Here is a 23048-nt window from a genome sequence, read left to right as displayed (position 1 = left end):
GGGGTGGGGAAAGGGAACTTATTTGGGGGCTTCTTTTGAAGTTGCTTATAGATAAGTACACTATGACTTCATTGTATATTTATTTGTGGGGCTTGTCTGGGCAGCTGATGGAGATAAAGGGATGAGAATAAAAGACTCCATGCACACATATACATCCCCCCCACTCCCTACTTGTCACCCTTAGGATGACCATCTAAGGTTGGCTGAAAGAATTGTGGAATTCTCCAGAAAGTCTTATAAAGAACTGAGGCACTTAGCATTATTGGGGGTGTTTTGTGGCCAAAGATGAGCAAGAGAATAATCGTGGGGGCAGAACCAGAAACTGCCATGACAGAGTGGATGGAGGGCACATGCACCAGTAACATTCACTGCTTAAATTAAGATTGTCCTGTAGGGGGGCACCTAGGTGGCTCAGTCGTTAAGCGTCTGCCTTCAGCTCAGGTCATGATCTCAGGGTCCTGGGATCGAGCCCCAGATAGGGCTCTTTGCCTAGCAGGGAGACTGCTTCTCCCTCTGCCTGCAGCTTCCCCTGCTTTACTCTCTCTCTCTCTGACAAATAAATAAAAAATAAAATCTTAAAAAAAAACTCTCTGAAAGATATTTATGCAAAGGAGTCTTAAAGGCAGGCTGACTTGAGGAAACATTGCTCTGTCCTCTGAAAAGTTCTCTACAACCTGCGACACTCTGCAGATCTAACTGGTTATCTTAATAATCTGCTTCCCTAGCAATTATTTTAAAAATGACATCTTTACTTTTTAAAAGGTAATTAAATATTTGTGAGGTTTCTTTGTTAAACCAGAAAAAGAGTTTTAGAATGTCTTTTTCTCTTTATTTTTATTTATTTTTAAAAGATTTTATTTATTTATTTATTTATTTATTTATTTATTTATTTATTTATTTATTTATTTGTCAGAGAGCGAGAGAGCACAAGTTGTGGAAGTGGCAGGCAGAGGAAGAAGCAGGCTCCCCACTGAGCAAGGAGCATGATGAGGGACTTGATCCCAGGACCCTGGGATCATGACCCGAGCCAAAGGCAGACATGTAACCGACTGAGCTACCCTGACGTCCCAAGAATGTCTTTTTCCCTTTATGCACAAATGAATAGTATCTTTGACTCTTGGCTTCCTTATGCAAATAGGTGAGAGCTTTTGTCTCATTAACTGGAACCAGTCAAGGTTGCAACTGCTTCCCAATTCAAACTTAACTTGTTATCACCCAATTTATTTTCATTAACTGATCCCTAATACTAGGGAAAGTATTTTAATTCCATGGGTCTTTATTTCCTATTATTTCCCAAACAATATTAAAAGACAGGCGTTTTTATATCTGTAGTATAAACTAACTGCTTATCAGGATCCTAGGGGGCTGAATATGAGTGTTACTTGAAGAAAAAATAATTTATTTTTGCAGTCTCTTAGAAAAGCATAAAACTCTCTGTAAAATCATTTTGTCAGGAAAGCAGACTTGTTTTTGGGTACATCTCCAAATATTATTTATCTTATCTGGTGTACTTGAATGGTGTCTCCTGAATTTTAGAGACCTACTTGATTCTAGGATTGTTTATTTGAATACATAGTCCAGGCCTGGGCAACACAAAGCAGGGAAGGGGCCAAATTTTTGGTGAATTGGGGCCTTGTATCTTTGGTAAAACTAGTCAAAGGTATCCTTTAAATGAAGCCTGCCTAGGGTTTCTCAAATGTAGGTATTGTTTTTGTTTTTGCCATATTTATCCAGAGCGGATTTTGTCTTCTCCTTTCTTTATTACTCTTGGTCCTTTACTGGGTCAGCTACCTTTTACATCTTAGCCATGCAGTTAAAGCACAAAGCTTTAATTTGTGCTTAACATTTAATATATGTGGGGAAATCTTGGCACACTTATAAAAAGGTAATCTGATTCACAACTAATTTCTTCATTTGTTTCCAGTCCATATAGAGAACTCTCTTACTTTTCCTGATTTCCTAGGAGGTGAGATTTCTTTCCTTCATTATTTTTCTAGGTTAATTTTTGGGTTCAGAATGAAGTTCATTTCATGGGAGCTTGTAACGTCCTGTACACTTATACACTTTAAGTCTCTTACTCACTGAAGCTTATTCTTACCCAGTCCCTCTTTTCTCCGGGCATATAGGCTCTGAACAATAACCTTGATTTTTTTCCTTTTTAAAAAACAATTTCCCAAGGGTGCCTGGGTACCTCAGTCAGATAAGGTCCGACTCTTGACTTCAGCTCAGGTCATGATCTCAGGGTAGTTAGCTGGAGCCCGTTTAGCGGGGAGTCTGCCTGAGATTCTCTCCCTCTGCACCGCCCCCCCAACTCACACTCATGCTCGCTGTCTCTCTCTTTCTCAAAAAAATAAATAAATCTTTAAAAAAATTTTCCCAATTCTTGAGAGTTTCAAGGCCACCTAGCTAGTAGATGAAGAAGCCATAATTCAAAACCAGGCAGTCTCTTTTTAGAGCCTGGAGTCTTTTTAGTCACTGTAGTACCTCTTCTAAAGAATGGACATGGGACGGGCATGAGGTAGAGGACTGAAGATAGGAGAGAGGTTCCAGTGCAGTTATTCCAAACACCAGTTCAGGGACCCTCTTGAGAATAGGTGGGGTAATACAGCCAGGCTAGCTTTAAAAAAAACAAAACCAAAGGCAAGGTGGGTATACTTTTTGTTTCATCATTGTCTTGTAATAAGTATTAATTGTGGAATACTATGAACCTTAATATCAATTCCAAATCTTCTTTGCACTTTCTTCTTACAGACTTTTGGGTCTACAGGAAAATAGAATTCTTAGGTAAACTTTTATTTTGTTAAGTTCCCAAAGTAGAGCATGCAGATTGGTACCCTCTTCCCCAACTAGGCACATACCCATGAGCAGACACACACACACACACACACACACATTCTCTATATGACATATGCTGTAATTAGTTCTTTAAAAACTACCAAAGTATGGGGCGCCTGGGTGGCTCAGTTGGTTAAGCGGCTACTTTGGGCTCAGGTCATGATCCCAGGGTACTGGGGTCAGCCTCCCTGCTCAGCGGGGAGCCTGCTTCTCCCTCTCCCTCTGCCTGCCTCCCTGCCAACTTATGCTCTCTCTATCTCTCTGTCAAATAAATAAATAAAATCTTAAAGAAAAAAAACAAAACTACCAAAGTACAAACTTCTCTCATTTTCAGTTCTTTCCCTACCAGGTCTTTCCAGTACTTATTTCTTCCAGTAATACTAACATACCTATTCTAGTCACAACTGCTGTGTAAGAAACCACCTCCAACTTAGTGGAGTAAAACAACAACAATCATTTTATTACGGTTTCTAAGTCTCAGGCTCAGAGACTCTCTTGCTAGTGACATCAGACACTGACTGAAGTTGTAACAGTATTTGGGGGCATTTTAAGGCTACACAACAGGAGTGTAACAGCCAAAAGGACAGAAACTGCATCACCTTTAATGACCTAGCCTCAGAAGTTCTGTATTTTCTTTGATTATAAGCAAGTCACAAACCTGCCCAGATCTGTTCATTTCATTGCTTTCTGCCTCTCTATGGGTAATAAGATCAGGATGGAATCATAGGCCCAAAAGGAACCTCAAAAGTCACCTAGTCCAGTCCTCTATTTCATGCAAGTTTTAATTACTCTCTGAAAAAAAATTTCTATTATTTACATTGACTTTCTCTTCAAATTTCAATCATTTTTTAAAAATGTAAATTCTAACAAGTTTTGCACTCCATTTTATTTTTAATAATCATACATGTTTTTGCAAAACTACTTTAAAAACTCAATAATACAGTAATAATTACTTTCAAGGGGTTAACAGTTTAAATGAAACAGGATAACCATACACACAGGAAAAGGACAAGCATACGCCCATACTTTAAATAAGTGTTCAAGGAAAGGACAGTTTAGGGAATAGTCAGAAACCTTTACTTAAAGACCACATGAGGGTGGAGTTCTCATGATGAGATTAGTGCTTGTGCTCCTTCTCTTCCTTTCTCTCTCTCTCCCCGAACCCCCCAACTCCCCATATGAAGATACAGCAAGAAGGCAACTATCCACAAACCGTAGAATCTACTTCACCTTAATCTTGGAATTCCTAGCCTCCAGAACGGTGAGAAATAAATGTCTGTTATGCCACTCAATCTACAGTATTTTAGTGGCTTGAATTGACTGACACTAAGGAAATTGAATATTTAGATTTAGAAATGCATTTTCCCATAGGAAACTTGATTTAAATAATGATTCATTTCTAAAGTGAGTCCATTAACTGAATCCATAATGTAGTTGAAATATCAAATAATTCAAAATAAAAAAACAGTTTTAAAAAGCTGTTACAATATTGGTTTTTAAATACAACAGGTAAATAAAGCATTTGTCTATGAAGCAGAAGCCCTGGGTTCAGTCCTCTCTTCTGCTATTCTCTGGCTGTGTGAATCTAACCAAACCATTTTACCTCTCTGGCCCTCAATTTCTTCACTTAAAACTGAAAGGGTAGGAAAAGTTGTGGAAAAATTGTATCTAAAAAAAGTCCTGGGGCACCTGGGTGGCTCAGTCGTTAAGCGTCTGCCTTCGGCTCAGGTCATGATCCCAGGGTCCTGGGATAGAGCCGCACTGGGCTCCCTGCTCCGTGGGGAGCCTGCTTCTCCCTCTCCCTCTCCCCCTGCTTGTGTTTCCTCTCTCGCTGTGTCTCTCTCTGCCAAATAAATAAATAAAATCTTAAAAAAAAAAAAAAAAAGTCCTTCCCATTCCACACCCACTAAAAGGAACTCAAAGAAGCTAATTAGAGAAGGGAACTTAGTCCACACTGAAATTGGAAAATGCCCTAACTTCATACTGCAAACTCCGAAGAACATTATCCACAAGTTGGCAGAGAAGCCAGGCTATGGTACATGGTTCTCTTGCTCTTGCACAAATGCAAACCTTGTAGATAAGATTAAAGTACCTCTAACTCTATTCAGTTTAGAGGAATGAGAGCTTCAAAGGATGGGTGGTCTTCAGGAAAAACAGCAAACCGCTGAAAAACAGCTCAAAAACAGCTGAAAAACAGCTCATAATGCTTTGAGTCGTTACCCTGCTAAAGGTCTCCAGGAGACATGCCATGTCTTGAAGTTCTATTTAGGATGGATGTGAGGCTGCAGATCGGTTAGAAGGGGAGCCTTAAAGCTGATTTTCCAAAGTATTTTATATCAGACTGAGGAAACGTCAAAGTTCAATATTAAAGAGTTGTGGAAGGGATACCTCTGAAATTATGGGACCAGCAATTCCTAGGTACCTTTCAGCTCAGCCATTGCCAAAAATAATAGGATGGGAGGAGAAAGCCTTCAATAAAGGAGAAATTTATTTTCTTCTTAGAAACTACTCAGAGGGCAAGTGGGAAACAATGCTGAAGCCCCAAGCTCAGAGCAACTGACAGCTGTGCCATCCTTTGCGTCTTGCTTGGTGTCCCTAGTATAACAAGAGGAGTGAGGAATTGAGGCCATGGAAGCCTAGCATTTAACCCGTCTCATGGTTAACTTCTGTCTAATGGCTGGACAGGAGAGTTTTGCAGGTTTTGGCATGACTCAAAATAATTATTACTGGTACTGGCAAAGAGTGAAGCCAAGTTCCAGCCCTGACACGATTGCCCTTTTGGCAAATAGTATGAGCAACAGCATGTTACTCTCTTTCTGGCTACAGTTGCAGCTGTCATGGATGGAAGTGGACACCACCTTATTTCTGCTCATGAGAACTCTGGACACCCAGCTGAACCTTTGTTTACACCTGAGGAAACCAGAAATCTAGCTGAAAACTACGATGAAAAACCACTACAAGATCCATATCTTCATTTGAATATTAAGGAGTTAAAGAGTTTATGGTGAAACGTGTAAAACTCTACAACTTTCTCATGAATTGCCACTGGCAGCCTCTGGATACACTTCACCCTCAAATCCCAGATGAGACCTCAAAGAAGCAAGATGTTCATTAAGCTACCCAACTATCATATTAATTGTTTGCTGTTTTGGTTTTGTTATATATATATAATATTTTTCCAGGAATGTACTGGGTTTGGAATGTAAATACAAACTTCCAGGATTTAAATGTAATTGACATGATAGAGTATAATGTAAATAAATTTCACTAGCACAACAACAACAAAGAAGTGAGACCTGCCAGACACATGGCATGCCTAATTGCCCACCCCAGCTCCAACATAGGCCTTTCTTTAAGAATGAGAGCAGGGACTGTGGAGAAAAATGTAGAATCAGGAAGGCAGCCCAGCCAGCCAATCAACAAATAGTTCCCTGTGAAATAGATTTTAGGTGGCAAACAGGGTAGAATCTTAAACAGAAGGGTTGAAGTCTAGGGGCGCCTAGGTGTCTCAGTCAGTTAAGCATCTGCCTTTGGCTCAGGTCATGATCTTGGGGTCCTGGGATGGAGCCCCTGGGAGTGAGCCCTGCATCAGACTCTCTGCACACCAGAGAGCCTGCTTCTCCATCTCCCTCTGTGCTCTCTCTCTCAGATAAAGAAAAATCTTAAAAAAAAAATAAATAAATAAATAAGGATGAGTTCTAAATGGTCTCTATGGCTCCTTCCAACTCTAATATTCTAAGACGTGATGGATAAGAAATCTTTATCTTGACTGTTGGTACTTAGCAAAATATAGATATAAGTGAAAGTGAATGAAGTGGTCAGTAAGGACTTCATGATAATTCTGAGGGGAACTCTGAACAGCTTTCAAATATATTAAATTCAAGTTTTCTGTTATCATTGATTTTACCCCCAATACTGAGACTCTCCTGCAGGAAGATGAAGAGCATGATCCTCAAGGTGGTAGGCACATGGAGAGTACTCTTTGAGTTTGTAAATGGAACAAAGAAAGTGGGAGTGGAATTTTTCTGAGAGTGAGCCAAGATTTGGAAGCAAAAAGAAAGACCAGTTGAAAATGGTGTGTATGGGGTGCCTGGGTGGCTCAGTCGTTAAGCATCTGCCTTCAGCTCAGGTCATGGTCCCAGGGTCCTGGGATTGAGCCCTGCATCAGGCTCCCTGCTCAGCGGGAAGCCTGCTTCCCCTCTCACACTCCCCTTGCTTGTGTTCCCTCTCTCTGTGTCTCTCTCTGTGTCAAATAAATAAATAAAATCTTAAAAAAAAAAAAAGAGAGAAAGAAAATGGTGTGTAGACAATTGCCTGCCCCTTGCCTCCAGGAGGATCCTCTGCTAAAGCCAAATGTAGATCAAAGTGACTGCAGAGAAGAGAAGTTCTCTTGAGCAGGACTCCTCTATATCTTATTGGTGTTCACACCCTCGATGCCTTGCCCTCACTCTCTTCTGTGTCCTGGTCCTGGAACCCGACCAGCCCTGCATGCGGCCTGCTCACCAAGGAGAACAGAGTGATCCAGAAGGCAAGCTGGCTGAGCAGGCTGAGTGCTCTGACATGTCCACCTGCATGAAGGCCATGACAAAGCCTGGCACCAAGCTGCCCAGTCAGAATGTAACCTGCTCTAGGTGGCCTATAAGAATGTCTTCAGGGACTGCGGTTGCCCCTGGAGGATTTTCTCAAATATGGAACAAAAGATGAACACCTCTGAGAAGAAGTTATTAAGAACTACTGGGAGAAAGAGTCTGAGCTGAGATTCATCTGCATCATTGTCCTGCAATTGTTGGGTAAGTACTTAATAGCCAATGCAACTAATCCAAAAGGTAAAGTCTTTTATCTGAAAATGGAGTTTACTTCTAGTAACCTTTGTTGCACATGGTGATGATTGAGAACAAACTATAGATAATTCTGGAGGAGCTTTCCAAAAGGCATTTGATATAAACTACAAAGAGATGCAACCCACACACCCAATCCACATTGGGCTGGCTCCTTTCTGTACTCTAACATGAGATCCTTAATAACCCAAAGCTTGCCTGCACACTAGCTAAAACTACTTTTGTTGCTATTGTTTTGTTGTTTTATTGAGCATAATTAACATACAGTGTTATATTAGTTTCAGGTGTACAGTATAACGATTTTACATTTGTATACATTACTCAGGGCTCAGCACTACAGGTGCACTTTTAATCCCCTTTATCTATTTCCCCCATCTCCCCACCTGCTTCCCCTCTGGCAATCATCAGATTGTTCTCTATATTTAAGTCTAGTTTTACTGTTTGCCACTTTTTTCTTTGTTTGTTCATTTGTTTTAGTTACTAAATTCTACATGTGAGTGAAATCATATGGTATTTGTCTTTCTCTGTCTTACTTCACTCAACATTCTACCCTCTAGGTCCATTATCTATATCGTTGCAGATAGCAAGATCTCACTCTTTTTTTTTTTTTTTTTTTGGCTAAGTAATATTTCACCCCACATCTTCTTTATCCATTCATCTAGATGGACACTTCCATATGGCGGATACTATAAATAATGCTGCAAAGAACATAGGGTGCATATATCCTTTTGAATTAGTGGGTAAATACCCAGTATTTCGTGGAATTACTGAATCATATGGTAATTCTATTTTTAACTTTTTAAGCCACCTCCAAACTGTTTTTCACAGTGGCTTTACCAATTTTTATTCCAACCAACAGTGCAGGAATGTTCCTTTTTCTCTTCATCTTTGTCAACACTTTTTTCTTGTGTTTTTGATGCTAGTCATTCTGACAGGTGTAAGGTAATGATGTTGCATTGTGGTTTTGATTTGCATTTCCCTGATGATTGGTGATGTTGAGTATCTTTTCATGTGTCTGTTGGCCATCTCTATGACTTTTTTGGAAAAATGTCTATGTGAGTCTGCTGCCCATTTTAATTGGATTTTTTGTTGTTTTCTCTTTGGTGCTCAGTTGTATAAGTTCTTTATATATTTTGGATATAAACCCTTTCCTGGACATATCATTTACAAACTTCTTCTCCTATTCAGTAGGTTACCTTGTCATTTTGTTGATGGTTTTCTTTGCTGTGCAAAGGCTTTTTAGTTTAATGCGGTCTCAATAGTTTAATGTTTGCTTTTGTTTCCCTTGCCAGAGAAGACATATCTAGAAAAAATGTTCCTATGGCCAATATCAAAGAAATTACTATGTGTTTTTCCTAGAAGTTTTATGGTTTTAGGCCTCACATTTAGGTCTTTTATCCATTTTAAGTTTATTTTTGTGTATGGTATAAGAAACTGGTCCTGTTTTATTCTTTTGCATGTAGCTGTTCAGTTTTTCCAGCACTATTTATTGAAGATTATGTCTTTTCCCCCATTGTATATTCTTGCCCCCTTCATTGTAGATCAATTGACCATATAACCGTAGGTTTATTTCTGGGCTCTCTATTCTGTTCCATTGATCTATGTGTCTATTTTTGTGCCATGCCTAAAACCACTTCTGATGAAGGCATCACAGAACTTAATGCACTGAAAGAAGACTCATACAAAGATAGCACCCTCATCATGCTTAGTGACAACCTAACATTATGAACATTGAACAGTGCAGAAGAAGAAGGTGAGGTGCAGAAGGGGCAGAAAACTAAATCTATACAGGGTGTCATCCTTTTTTCCTTCAAGAAACCTTTTTACACATCTCCATTCCTTGGATTTTCTTTTTTTCCCCCCTTTATTTTATTTTATTATTATTATTTTTAGATTTTATTTATTTTTGCGAGAGAGAGAGAGTGAGCCCACAAGCCGGGGAGGGGGGAGGGACAGAGGGAGTAGCAGACTCCCCACTGAGCAGAGAGCCCTATGCAGACTTGATCCCAGGACCCTGGGAAAATGACCTGAGCTGAAGGCAGACGCTTAAATGACTGAACCACCCAGGCACCCTATTTTTTTGTTCTGTTTTTATTTATTCACTTGGGAGACAGAGCACACAAGTGGGGAGGAGGGGCAGATGGAGAGGGAGAGAGAGAAGCTCAAGCGGACTCCATGCTGAACACAGAGCTTCACACAGGGCCAGATCCCATGACCCTGAGATCATGACCTGAGCTGAAACCAAGAGTCGGACACTTAACCGACTGAGCCACCCAGGTGCCCCACTCCACTTGGATTTTCTACAGCAAAGAAACCGATTCATGTTTATGGAATCATCCATTTGATATTTCACAATGGATTACACTTCTTAGAATAGGTGTTTTACTATAGATGTCTCATAAGCCATCTCTTCTTCAGAGGTAAATGATATGTATTGAGTATCGCGTTGAATAAAGTGGATATTTAAAACTAGAAATAAAGGGGTGAGGGGAATGTAGGACAAAATCCCACTAGAATAGGATTATAGGAAAGTACTGAGTTAGACAGTTCCCCATGCTGATCAACAGGTGGCATTAGAGTAGCTTGGATGCCAACTGGAACAGAGGGTGGAAATATTCAGGATCAAGGCAGTCTTTGGGTGAATGTGTGGGGAGGCAGTGTGACTGGTTGTCTATATTTAGTTATGTCTTATCTCTCTAAGTTGTTTATTGCTTGAAGCTAGGAACATTTCCACATACAACTAAAAGTTGTACTGAACTTTTCTGTGCTTTCTTTTTCTCCCTTTAAAATGGAGATGGGGCGCCTGGGTGGCTCAGTCGGTTAAGTGTCTGCCTTCGACTCAGGTCATGGTCCCAGGGTCCTGGGATGGAGCCCCGCATCAGGCTCCCTGCTCCATGGGAAGCCTGCTTCTCCCTCCCCCACTCCCCCTGCTTCTGTTCCCTCTCTCACTGTGTCTCTCTGTCAAATAAATAAATAAAATCTTAAAAAAATAATAAAATGGATATAACAGTGATAGCTGCCTTCATAGGATTATTGTGAACAATGAAGAGTTAATGTATGTAAATGAACAGTGCAGATTGCAGGGTAAATGCTCAATAAATGTTAGTCAGTATGACTGCACAATGACCTTAAGGCACATAGTAGGCACATGTAATATCAGCAGGTATTAGTGGATGCATAAATGGACAGGATGCTCATAAGCCTGATATTTATAACTCAGAGACTACCTAGCATCAAAATATCCATAGAACAGGGGCACCTGGGTGGCTCAGTCATTAAAGGTCTGCCTTTGGCTCAGGTCATGATCCCAGGGTCCTGGGATTGAACCCTACATTGGGCTCCTTGCTCAGTGGGGAGCCTGCTTCTCCCTCTCCCACTCCCCTGGATTGTGTTCCCTCTCTTGCTGTCTCTCTCTCCGTCAAATAAATAAAATCTTTAAAAAATATATCCACAGAACATATTGGTAAGGGAATAATCATTCACATTGTTAATATGATACTATACTTTAAAAAAAGTATATAATCTTGGAGTGCCTGGCTGGCTTAGTTGGTAGAGCATGCGACTGATCTTGGGGTTATATGTTTGAGCCCCATGTTGGGTATAGAGATTACTTAAAAATAAAATCTTTTTTTTTTTTAAAGTATATAATCTCAAGAGTCCATTGAAATGGTGTTTCCCTGAGTATCATTTACTTTATGTATACTTCACTGAATCTTTCCAGAGAGGTGTTGTATCAATATTGCAAAGCTAGGCAAACCTATTTTAGTTTATTCCTCAGGTAAGAAGGCCAGTCCCTACAATGTTCAGCTCTGCCCAGACACAGACAGGTCTGCTCAGCTTTATACATTCAGTTCTATCATTACCTAGAAGGTTACTCAAAAAAGAGGCTGGAATTAGTCTTCCTGTTCTAAGCTTGATAGTAGACCAGACGAGGACTCTAGAGCTCCAGAGATATAAATGCTGTATGTGGGAATGGAAAATAAAGTGATCCTGAAATTTTAACATAATTTCATAGAGGTAATATGGAAATAAAATAGGATTTAGCTCTGTTTGAGTCCTGCCTCTTCCACTTACTGGTTACTTGCACTTTGTGCAAGCTTAAGCTCTCTGAGTCTCAATTTCCTCATGAGTAAAATGGGATTATAAAAATGTTTATTTTGGGGGAAAGGGCACAGAGTTTGAAACATGGCGGATGACATGGACCAGCAACAAACTACCAACACTGTAGAAGAGCCCCTGGATCCCATCAGGCTCAGCCTGGATGAGCGAATTTATGTGAAAATGAGAAATGACAAAGAGCTTCGAGGCAGATTACATGCTTATGATCAGCATTTAAATATGATATTGGGAGATGTGGAAGAAATTGTGACTACTATAGAAATTGATGAGGAAACATACAAAGAGGTATATAACAAAACAGAATATTCCAATGCTTTTTGCCCAGGGAGATGATATTGTATTAGTTGCCCCTCCATTAAGAGTTGGCTGAAACAAAGAATTTATCATGTATGGAATATAGGAGCTTTTGTATGATTGCCTCTTTAAATGTAGAAGACATTCAAAAGAGAAAACTGAATAAATTTTGATATTAAGAGATGACCAAGGATTCTTCCACTCCTGAAATGAGTTGATTTGCAGATAACTCAAAATTTCTTAAGCTAAAGGGCATTTTAATTTTTTTCCAATCCTTTCAATAAATGTGATCACCAAGATGCAGAACTCTTTTTTTCAGGAAAAAATAAATAAATAAAAATGTTTATTTTGCAGGGTTGTGAAGATTAAATGAGATAAGGCATGGAAAAAATGCTCCATTTTGGAGTGGTACTTGTCCTGCCCATGACTGATTCTCAGATTAGAGATTAAAAAGTAATACCCTGTGGGCTGGACTTGGCTCAAAGATGAGTTTTGTTTGAGTCTCTGTCAGGGGTCCCCAAGACCATTCCTGGGTTTGATGATTCACTAAGAGGATGTACAGGACTAAACATATAGTCCTACTCAAAGGCTATGATTTATCATGGCAAAGGATATGCAGCCAAATCAGCAAAGAAAAAGCACATGGGGTAAAGTCTAGGATAAACCAGGAATAAACTTTCAAAGGTCCTTTCCCATGGAGTCACACAGGATGGGCTTACTTGCCCCAGCAATAAGTTATAACAACACACATGGAATGCTGCCAAGCAAGAAGCTCATTAGAGACTCAGCACCTGGGTTTTTATTGGGCCTGGTCATGTAGGCAGCTTCTGCCAGGCAGATACCAAAATTCCAGACTCTCAGAAGGAAGGCAGGAGCTTGGCATCATCCATATTGTTTGTACAAACAGTTCAGGCACAGTGAGTCACTCTTATCAGTTTTGGGAATGGTGGGAGCCCTCCCAAAGTTCAAGTCCCCAAATGCCAGCCAAGGGCCAACCTGTAAGTAGGCCTTTCTAAGAATAAGCAGGTCGACCTGCTATGTTACCATTTTTTACACAGGCACACACAGGGTTTGCCCATGCAGGCTTTTTTTTTTTTTTTTTCTTTTAACTTAGTTGCCATTCTTCAAAAATTAAGAAATTTCACTCAGGATTTTCAGCCCTTGTGAAAAGTCAGATAATGTGGCAAAAATAGATTCACTTTCCCACAAGGCAACAATTGCAGTCCCCTTTAAATGAGGCTTAAATTCCCTTAAATTCACCCCCATCTCCATCACTGTCAGTCTTTTCCACATTGAGTGCCGACTGCCATTTAATGTCATGTTTTTGTAACTGGCCATGAGCTGCTTGAATCAGGAGTGGCCAATTGACCAGAGTACAAGAGAAAGAAGCAGGCATGTGGAATACCTGTGAGTCATGGTAATTAACAATAATACAAAAGGGTCACACTGATGAATTTCTGCTGTTGAGGTCCCAAGAAATGCCATGAATCTAGAATTCCTCTCTGGCACAATTACCGCAATTACTTACGGGTATTCTTGGATTGATAAGACGACACTTTTACTGCAATGTACTATAAACACTTTTCATTTAAGTTAACTTGAATTAGTTTTTGTTCCTATCCATCCAAAGATTACTGACTGGAATAGTGAAAACATAAATAAAACATTGCATTTATTGTCAGTTAGTACTTTATAAATCAAAGCTATTGCTATCATCATCACTGCCAAGAATTATTGGAATGGACTAAAATATGTCAATAGAAAGGTAAATCTTGTTCAAAGGAAATAGATCCAATGAATATTCAAGTAGTTCTACATATCAATGTATCCACTTATTTACTAACTCAACAAATGTTTACCAAACACCTACTGTGTGACAAGATACGACTATAGAACAAGATAAAATTTCATCTTTATATTCCTAGCATCTAGAAAAGTACCAGGCTTGGAGTTTGGATTCGATAAATGTTTCCTGACTTCAAAAATAGTGTTCATTTATAAGGAGATCTAGAAACCTAAGGATAGAGATAATGAAACTAATTTTTTTCAGCACAAAAAGGGAGAAATGCACGTGATATTACTGTAAGATTATGCTGCATGTCACCTAACTAGACAGATGTTCGGGATGCTGCTTTCTGAGTCCAGTTACAAAACTGGCACTGAGGCAATTTAGAGGAGGGACTTCAACTATTCCAATGTGTATTGAATGTTCTATTCTGCTAAAGGCAAAGAATTAGGAAAAGTCTTTACTTGCCACCTGATAATTTTATTACTCAGAGACTAAAGAAGCAATTAGGGAAGCTTATGCACTAGACTTGACTTTTACTAAGGAAAAACCGGTTAGTGAAGCATACAGAAGCTACAAGAAGATCAAGAGAAGAGGCAATGTCACATTAGGGTTGGACACTGGGAGTAGAGTCCGAATTTGTTAGTCTTTTTTAGTTGTCAGTGGCAAGAATCCAATTCAAATTGACTCAGTCACAGTTGGATCAAGGTTTTCAAAATAAGTCATCAAGAAACACTATTTCTCTTTTGTTATTATTTGCTTTCCTGTCTGCTGGCTTCATTCTTAAGACAGAGTCACCTCTCATAGGGGCAAGATGACCTCCAATATCTCTGAGCTTATGTCCTACAAGGTTAGCAAGCTCATTAGAAAGAGAACATCTCTTTCTGAACATTTTTCACAGAAGTGTGGGATTGGAGAGTCATTTGGCAGGTTTGTGTTATGGGCCCATCCCTACACCAATTATATGACATATGTGAGGGATGGGAGTAGGAATGTATCAGACACATACAAAATCTGAAGCTGAGGAGCTAAAGTCAGTACTATTCGACTAAAAAGGAATAGTTCCATGAAGGAAAATTAAGGTGCTATTTCAAGCATTACAGGTGCTGGGGATTCATTCATTCAATAACTATTTACTGAGTGCCTACTATATTTAGGCTTATTTTATTTCATTTTTGTTTTTGTTTTTGTTGTTGTTTTTATTTTTATTTCATTTTTTAAAAGATTTTACTTATTTATCTGACACAGAGAGAGAGCGCACACAAGCAGGGGGAGCATGAAAGCGAAAAGCAAGACTCCCCGCTGAGCAGGGAGCCAGATGTGGGGCTTGATCCCTGGGACCACAACCTGAGCCAAAGGCAGACACCCAACCAACTGAGCACCCAGGTACCCCTGTTGTTTTGTTTTTAAAAGATTTATTTATTTTATTTATTTTTCTGGTTCCCAAACTTAAATTTAATGTAAAAATAACAGAGGGATGATAGATATGATTACATAAAAATATAGAGGTTTTACACATCAAAACACAAAATAGAAATAAAATACAAAGAATAAACTGACAATAATATTTACCACATATAAGACAAAAACTTAGTGTAATTAGTGTATAAAGATTGCATACAAATCTCTGAGAAAAAAGTAGTGAGATCCCAATTATAAGTGGGTAAAGGGTACCAATAGACTAGTTCACCCCCTTTGAAAAATGACTAACATAAACATAAGAAAAATGTATTCAACCCTAAGAATATCAGAAGAATGTAAATTTAAAAAGCTATAATTTTCACCAATTAAGGTAGCAAATTGTTTTGGATAAAATATTCCATACTGGCCTAGGTATGGTGAGACAAATTCTTGTGTGCTCTGTCGGAGTAAATATAAATAAGGACATCTTTTCAGGGAAACAATTTGGTTGTTTGCCTCAGAAGTGTAAGTTTATTTTAGATTCCAGATATATAATGGTGAATAATAAAGACAAAAATCCTTGTTTTATTGGACCTTGCACTCTAGTTGGGGTGAGAAAGATAGTAAACAGCTACATTAATAAAATATGTAATATTTCAGGTGGTGATATGTGCTGTAGGAAAATATCAGGGAAAAGGAAGAGAAATTGCTGCAATTTTATGTAGGGTTATCAGAGAAGGCCTTATTGAGAAGGGGACATTTGAGCCAAAGCAGACAAGAGAATGAGCTCTGTAAATATCTGGGTAAAAGGGAAGAAGGAAAGCAGTGTGTATGTGGATTTGTATCTTGCAAAAGTGAGCCAGAGGAGAGTAGGTGATAGGTCAAAGATTGTAAAAGATCTTGAAGGCTATTGACTTTGATTTTAATGAGTTGAGAAGCCACTGGAGAGCTTGAGCAGAGTAATGACATGATCTAGCTGACATTTAAAATGTAAACCAAAGGGAGGATGCAAGAGATTAAGTAAGAGATCAGTATAGTAATCCAGATTAGAGATATTAATAGTTTAGACCAAAATGATATAACAGTGGACTTGGTTAAAAGTGGTCAGATTCTGGATATATTTTCAAGGTAGTGAATTGTGGGGGGCAGGAGAAGTAAAAGAAAGTATCAAGGATAACTCTGAGATTTTTGGCAAGAGTGATCAGAAGGCTAGAGTTGCCATTAACTGAGATGGAGAAAACTGTCGGAGGAACAGGTTTGTAGAAGAACAGGAGTTCCACCACATTCTTATTAAATTTGAGATACTTGTAATGATTCAAAGTGGGGATGTTGGTGGGCAGTTGAATATATGAGTCTAGGATTCAGGTAAGAGTTCTTGGCTGCAGAGTTTATCAGAATACAGATATATAATGCCATGAGACTGGATGAGATCACTGGGAGAGAGAGAGAGTGTAGAAGAAAGAACTCCAAGAATGAGGTACTTCAATGTTTAGAAGTCAAGACGATGATAAGGAATTCCTAAAGAAGACTGCAGGCTGAGAAGCATCAGTCAATGAGATAAGAGGCAATCTAAGAGGATGAGATATTCTGGAAGCAAAGAGAATAATATGCTTCAAGAGGGAGAGATCACTCTCTCAAATGAAGAGAGGTCAAGTGAAAATAAGGACTGACCTTTGGATTTAACTACTTGCCATGAGCAGTTTAAATGGTCTGAAGGTGAAAAAACCCTATAGAGTCTGTTCAAGAGAGAACGAGAAGAAGGGAATTTGGAGATTGCAAATATTAAAAACTACAACATAGTTTATATCTGTGTTGTGCAATAAAACAGAGCAGAGAAATGGAGCAGTAGTTAGAAGAGGGGTATCAAGAGAAGATTTTTTTTAAATGGGAGAAATTTATATGTTATAGAATGATCCATTGGAGAGAGGAAACTGATGATATAGGAGAGTAAAGGCAGAATTGATGGAGCAATGTTCTTGAGGAAACATGCAAAACAACAGATGTCCACTACAAAAACATATGGGAGATTTTAGAAAAACAGATTTCTAAAAGCCCAGAGAAAGGCAACTATGGTTTTATGGCCAATATCATTTAAAAAGGACAATAGATTAAGAAAAATGAGAGAGACTAAGGGGTAGTATTCTGATGCAGTGGAAGATTCTGGCTTGAACCTAAATTTTATTTTATTTCATTTTATTTTTTATTTTTTATTTTTTAAAGATTTTATTTATTTATTTGACAGAGAGAGAGACAGTGAGAGAGGGAACACAAGCAGGAGGAGAGGAAGAGGCAGGCTTCCCGCTGAGCAGGGAGCCTGATGCGGGTCTCGATCCCAGGACCCTGGGATCATGACCTGAGCCGAAGGCAGATGCTCAATGACTGAGCCACCCAGGCGCCCCTTGAACCTAAATTTTAATCACCATTGACATTTAGTGTCAGGGCATGAATCCTCCATTATTGTGCATGACAGGAAAAGGAGTCTCCTGGGAAAGATTTCATTCTAAAGGAAGAGAAAGTAGTGCTTTTAGGTTTGGACAATACCTGGCGAACAGGAGGGGAAATTAGTAGAGCGTGATGTCTATCGCTCAGGTTTAGCCTCTGGCCCAGAGGCTATAAACCCATGTTAGAATCCTAAGGAGAGGGGAATACAAGAGATGAAAGCTCTGTTTCAATAAACTATGTAAGATACTACGATAACAAGACAATGCCATCTTGTTACTCATCTGTTAATGCTAAGGCCCAAAGGAGAAAAGCCTTGATCCTACTTTTGTGCAACAGGCTTCAATGCATTAAAGATTCTAAAAACTGCCCCCTCCAACTTTAACATTCAGTGAGTCTAAAATGGTGACCAGTCCTGATAGTGGTGGCCAGTAGAGGCCAGCCCCCATCACCCTGCAGGAATGAAAACCAGTTCCAAGAGTGGGGGAGATTTTAATAGTTTGTAGCTTCAGGAGAAAAGACCCTTAGCATGGATATCACCAGCAGTCGTGGCAATGGTCTGGCACTACCAAGTAACTTCATGGGAAGCAAAGGTTTTGTCAGCAGGTATCTCCAAAGGTGGTCTGCCTGGGAGAGAATCATGGCAGACAGAGGGGAGAGCTGACATGACTTGTTGATGAGCATACATGTCATACTACCTATGAGCTTCATAGAGACAACTGGATGAGACTTTAAGAGTAGCTCCAAGTCCTGCAATAGGGTTGGGGTGAAAATCAGAAAAAAAAAAAAAAAAACTATTTATTACTGTTGATATGATTCCATTTTATGCTTAGGTTGGTGTGGCTAGGGAAACATGGGTTATAAGAAATTACAATCACACATAAAGCTGATGAGGAAGAAAATACCAAAGAAAGAACATGTGGCTGAGGAGAATGGGCTCTGTTGAGATAGATGCTGATGATAGAGGTGTGCACAACCAAGGACACAGACGGAGGGAACACTCAGGAAGGATAAAGCACAGAACCAGCTCAAGTTGAGGATAAAAAGAAACAGTTCAGTTAAAACAAAACAAAACAAAGCTATGTTTGGAGGAAGAAAATGATGTAATGCTGACAGATGGCAGAGAAAGTATAACCACTTAACTATTGTTTTACTTCTTTTCTGTTGTTTAAGTAAAGAAAATGGTCTTCAAAAGGGAAGGTAGAAAACATAACTAAGCAGGAAAATGAGAGATCCTCCTCATTTTTTACTTTTCTCCATTTTTTGAAAGTTTCAGAATGAGTATTACCTTTCTTTACTTAAAAAAAGATTTTTTTAGGGGCACCTGGGTGACTCCCCTTGGTTTGTTGGTTAAGCGGCTGCCTTGGTTAAGTGGCTGCCTTGGTTAAGTGGCTGCCTTCAGCTCAGGTCATGGTCCCAGAGTCTTGGGATCGAGCCCTCCATCGGGGGGGGGGGGGGGGTCCTTGCTCAGCGGGGAGCCTGCTTCTCCCTCTCCCACTCTCCCTGCTCATGTTCCCTTTCTCACTGTCTCTCTCTGTGTCAAATAAATAAAATCTTTAAAAAAATATTTTTTAAATATTTTATTGAAAAACAAGAAATTAAAATTTGATATATATATATAAAAGATTTAGCAAGAGTCCAAATCAATGCTTTAATGATGCCAAGTCCACAGTTCCAGATGAATTATAGCCTTAGGTATTGGGAGAGTACAGATGTAATAATGAGACACCTGCTGATAGTCTTTAAGTCATGATGAAGAACAAGAAAGTTGTCAATACCTAATATTGACATTTCATAAAGGAACTTTATATGTCTAATATTAGCTACTGGTGTCTGCTACATGCTAGGCATTGTGCTAGACCAAAAAAGGTCAGTAAAGTATGGCTCATAGGCCAGTTTCAGTCCACTGCCTGTTTTTGTGCTAAGAATGATGAATTAAATGGTTTGAAAAAAATCAAAAGAACATTTCATGTCATGTGAAATTTATATGAAAACCAAACCTCAGGGTCGACAAAGTCTTATTAGAACACAGCCACGCCCATTTGTTTACATACCGTCTATGGTTGCCTTTGTGCATCAATGGGAAAGTTGGGTAGTTTGACAGAGGCTTATGGCCTGCAAAGCCTAAAATATTTACTATTTAGTCTTTATGAAAAAAAAATTCACTGATTCATGGGCTAGATATCTATCTGATGTTATCTCTAATCCATGACAACTATGAAAGTTTGTATTTCATTAGGTCCTCTTCAGGTCTTACTCAGGGAGGTGGGCTGAGCAGCCACTCTCATCCCTGTGATAAAATGGAAGCTCAGAACATTTAAATAACTCGTGCAAGTTCACACAGCTCACATGGGACTCGTGTTGGTCTTCTGTTCTCAAAGCCCACACTCTTTATAGCATACCAGACAGCTAGAAGACAAGTGATGGCAAATGTTTGTTTGTTTTTTTTTAGTGGAGAAAAGGACACTAGAAATCTTATTCTAGTGAGTTTCACTTTATAAAGATTTTATTTATTTATTTATTTGACAGAGAGAGAGAAAGCACGAACAAGAGGGAAGGGTAGAGGGAGAAGCAGACTCCCTGCTGAACAGGGAGCTCGCTCAATGCAGGACTCCAGCCCAGGACCCTGGGCTCATGACCCGAGCTGAAGGCAGACACTTAACTGACTGAGCCACCCAGGCGCCCTCTAGTGAGTTTCATTTTAAATCTCAGAAAAAAAATTAAATTGCTAAATGAGTGACTATAAAAATGTAAGAAAATAAAGTATTCACTAAGAATCTTTCCTGCTTTGATCATGTTTCTATTTTATAAAATATTTCATATAATATAAATGCCTTAAAATAAGATTTATAATAAAAGAAAATTATAAAGAAGGACTTTGACTCTTACATTTAGATGGCGCTTTACAGTTTTCCAAAGCACATTTACATGTACTATTTTATTTGAGATCACAATTCTATCAGCTTGGCAAGGCAGAGACTGTGAGCCCTGTTTTGCAGACAAAGCTCAGAAAGATTAAATGGCTTATGTAAAGTCATAAAACTAGCCAAGATTTGAACCCAGCTCTCCGACTTCCAATTCAGTGTTCAGGGCAAAATAAAACAGCTATGTTTATTGTCTTCTTAATTTGTGCCAGGAGCTGTTTGTTCTAAATGCTTTACCCGTATTAACTTATTTGAGTTTCACAATGACACTGTGAAATATGCTCCATTATTATTCCCATTTTACAGATGAGGAAACTGAGGCACAGAGTGATCCAGTTCCTTGCTTAAGACCACAGAACTTATAGCAGGTGGTAGAGCCAGTATCTGAACTCTACTATCGGACTCTAGAGCCAGAGCGCTTAGCCGCTACAAACGGCTTCCTCCTGGGGTATCTGACACAGCTCCCCACGGTATCACTCTGGCCTAATAGCAAATCTGTGTGCTGGATGAAAATGCAGCTACACGACTACATTGCCTACTGAATAACAATACTGAGAGTAGTGATTAAAGGTTTGCAGTATCCTGAGTGGTAGGTCCTCAGAGGAGAGCGGTTTATAGTGAAGTCTTAAGTTGATTGTTCATTTTTTGCCTATTGCATTGTATTGCAGATTACAAATATAGGAAGTGGATCTGAAGATTGTATTATCTGCTTTTAACTAAGTAATCTTCTCAAAATGAGAGGATTGTCTGAAAGGATCCATACAAAAAAACTGTGTGTGGTGAGTAGTTCATACAAATGAAAATGTATGTATTTGCACATTGGAAGAATGCAAGCACAATCAACAAGATGATGGCAGAGCCACTCCTTGTAAAGTGAGGGGCAAACCTTTGTCAACAGCAATGAGATAAAACAATTGATCATCTAAGCCTATGTCATATATGTAGTTTTATTGCTCTGTTTTTTTTTTAAAGATCTTTATTTATTTTTTGACAGAGAGAGAGACAGCGAGAGAGAGAACACAAGCAAGGGGAGCGTGAGAGGCAGAAGCAGGCTTCCCGCGGAGCAGGGAGCCCGATGCAGGGCTCGATGCCAGGACCCTGGGATCATGACCTGAGCCAAAGGCAGATGCTTAATGACTGAGCCACCAAGGCGCCCCTACTCTCTTTAGAAATACAATTAAAAATATACATTATAGAAAATCATTAATAAAAATAATTTTGAAGTCAAAACAGAGAACACTGTCATACATCATATATAAAGTAAAACCGAACCTTGGGCAATGAGCTGGATCAGTGAGTTCAGTAAATAGCAGGAACATTCAGAGAGTTAATGTTTGGGGCTTGTTCCTGTGATCCATACAATTCCCATCTTGCTCTTTGTTTTGAAAATGTTACAAGTAGAATGTCTGATTTGGGTATTGTAAGCAACTCCCTGGAAGTTATTTGCAATCATTCTAAACTAGTGATTAACCAAGTATATACTGGACCAACAACATTAGCATCACCTGAGAACTAGCAAGAAAGGACCCCACCCCCACCCCAGATGTACTAAGAGAAAAACTCTGAGTATAGGGCCCAACAATTTGTTTAAACAAGCACTCCAGGTGATTTTATTTGAGAACCATATATTGTATGTGTCTAGAACAGTTAAATTAGAAATAGTTGGAAGGATAGGAAGGAGTTTCTCAATATTCAAAGATAGTATTGGATAAAGGCCATTTAAGATGAATCTACTTAAACTACAATTTTACAGTCTTACTATTCAAACTTAGGACCAAAGACTACCAGCATCAGCATTCCTGGGAGCTTGTTAGAAATGCGAAATCTATGGCCCCTCTCCTGACCTAGTTGAATCATAATCTATATTTTAACAAGATCTCCAGGTAATTCCTATGCACATTAATATTTGTGATGCTGTTATAGAAAATAGGTTTTTTAATGTTTAATTGGGAGGGGCGCCTGGGTGGCTCAGTCCGTTAAATGTCCAACTCTTGATTTCAGCTCAGGTCGTGATCTCGGGATCATGAGATCAAGCCCCGCGTCCTACTCCACCATCAGTGGAAGTCTGCTTGAGATGCGCGTGCGCTCTCTCTCTTCCTCTGCCCCTCCCCCACTCACATGTGTTGGGGGGAGGGGGATGCACATGCACTCTCTTTCAAATAAATAAATAAATAAATCTAAGAAAATGTTTGGGAAAAACTGAAAATATTGTTATTTTCAGTTTTTCTCTTGAATAAAATCATATGATAGTATGGTATAATATTCTTCAACATTTTATGGCTGACTTTTGTGGTACTATCATAACTTTTGTAACAAAAATAATCTGAGGGCTTCATTATTTTCAAAGAGCTTCTTCTAATCTTTGATCGCTGAATCATTCTCTTTTGAAGTGCTTGTCATCAGACCTATTTA

At 39.1% G+C, this 23048-nt stretch overlaps 2 pseudogenes; both read left to right on the top strand.

Annotated features, from left to right (window-relative positions):
* The first annotated feature begins 7114 nt into the window (after positions 1 to 7114).
* LOC123837430 (14-3-3 protein theta-like) lies at positions 7115 to 9401 on the top strand (annotated as a pseudogene).
* Positions 9402 to 11858: 2457 nt separating this feature from the next.
* On the top strand, positions 11859 to 12195 carry LOC123838263 (U6 snRNA-associated Sm-like protein LSm3; annotated as a pseudogene).
* Positions 12196 to 23048: the final 10853 nt, after the last annotated feature.

Source organism: Mirounga angustirostris, unplaced genomic scaffold, assembly GCF_029215605.1.
Source record: "Mirounga angustirostris isolate CCGP_5_RB_7025 unplaced genomic scaffold, mMirAng1.0.hap1 SCAF_5, whole genome shotgun sequence".
NCBI classification, from domain to species: Eukaryota; Metazoa; Chordata; class Mammalia; order Carnivora; family Phocidae; genus Mirounga; species Mirounga angustirostris.
This window is presented reverse-complemented; position numbering and strand designations above follow the sequence as displayed.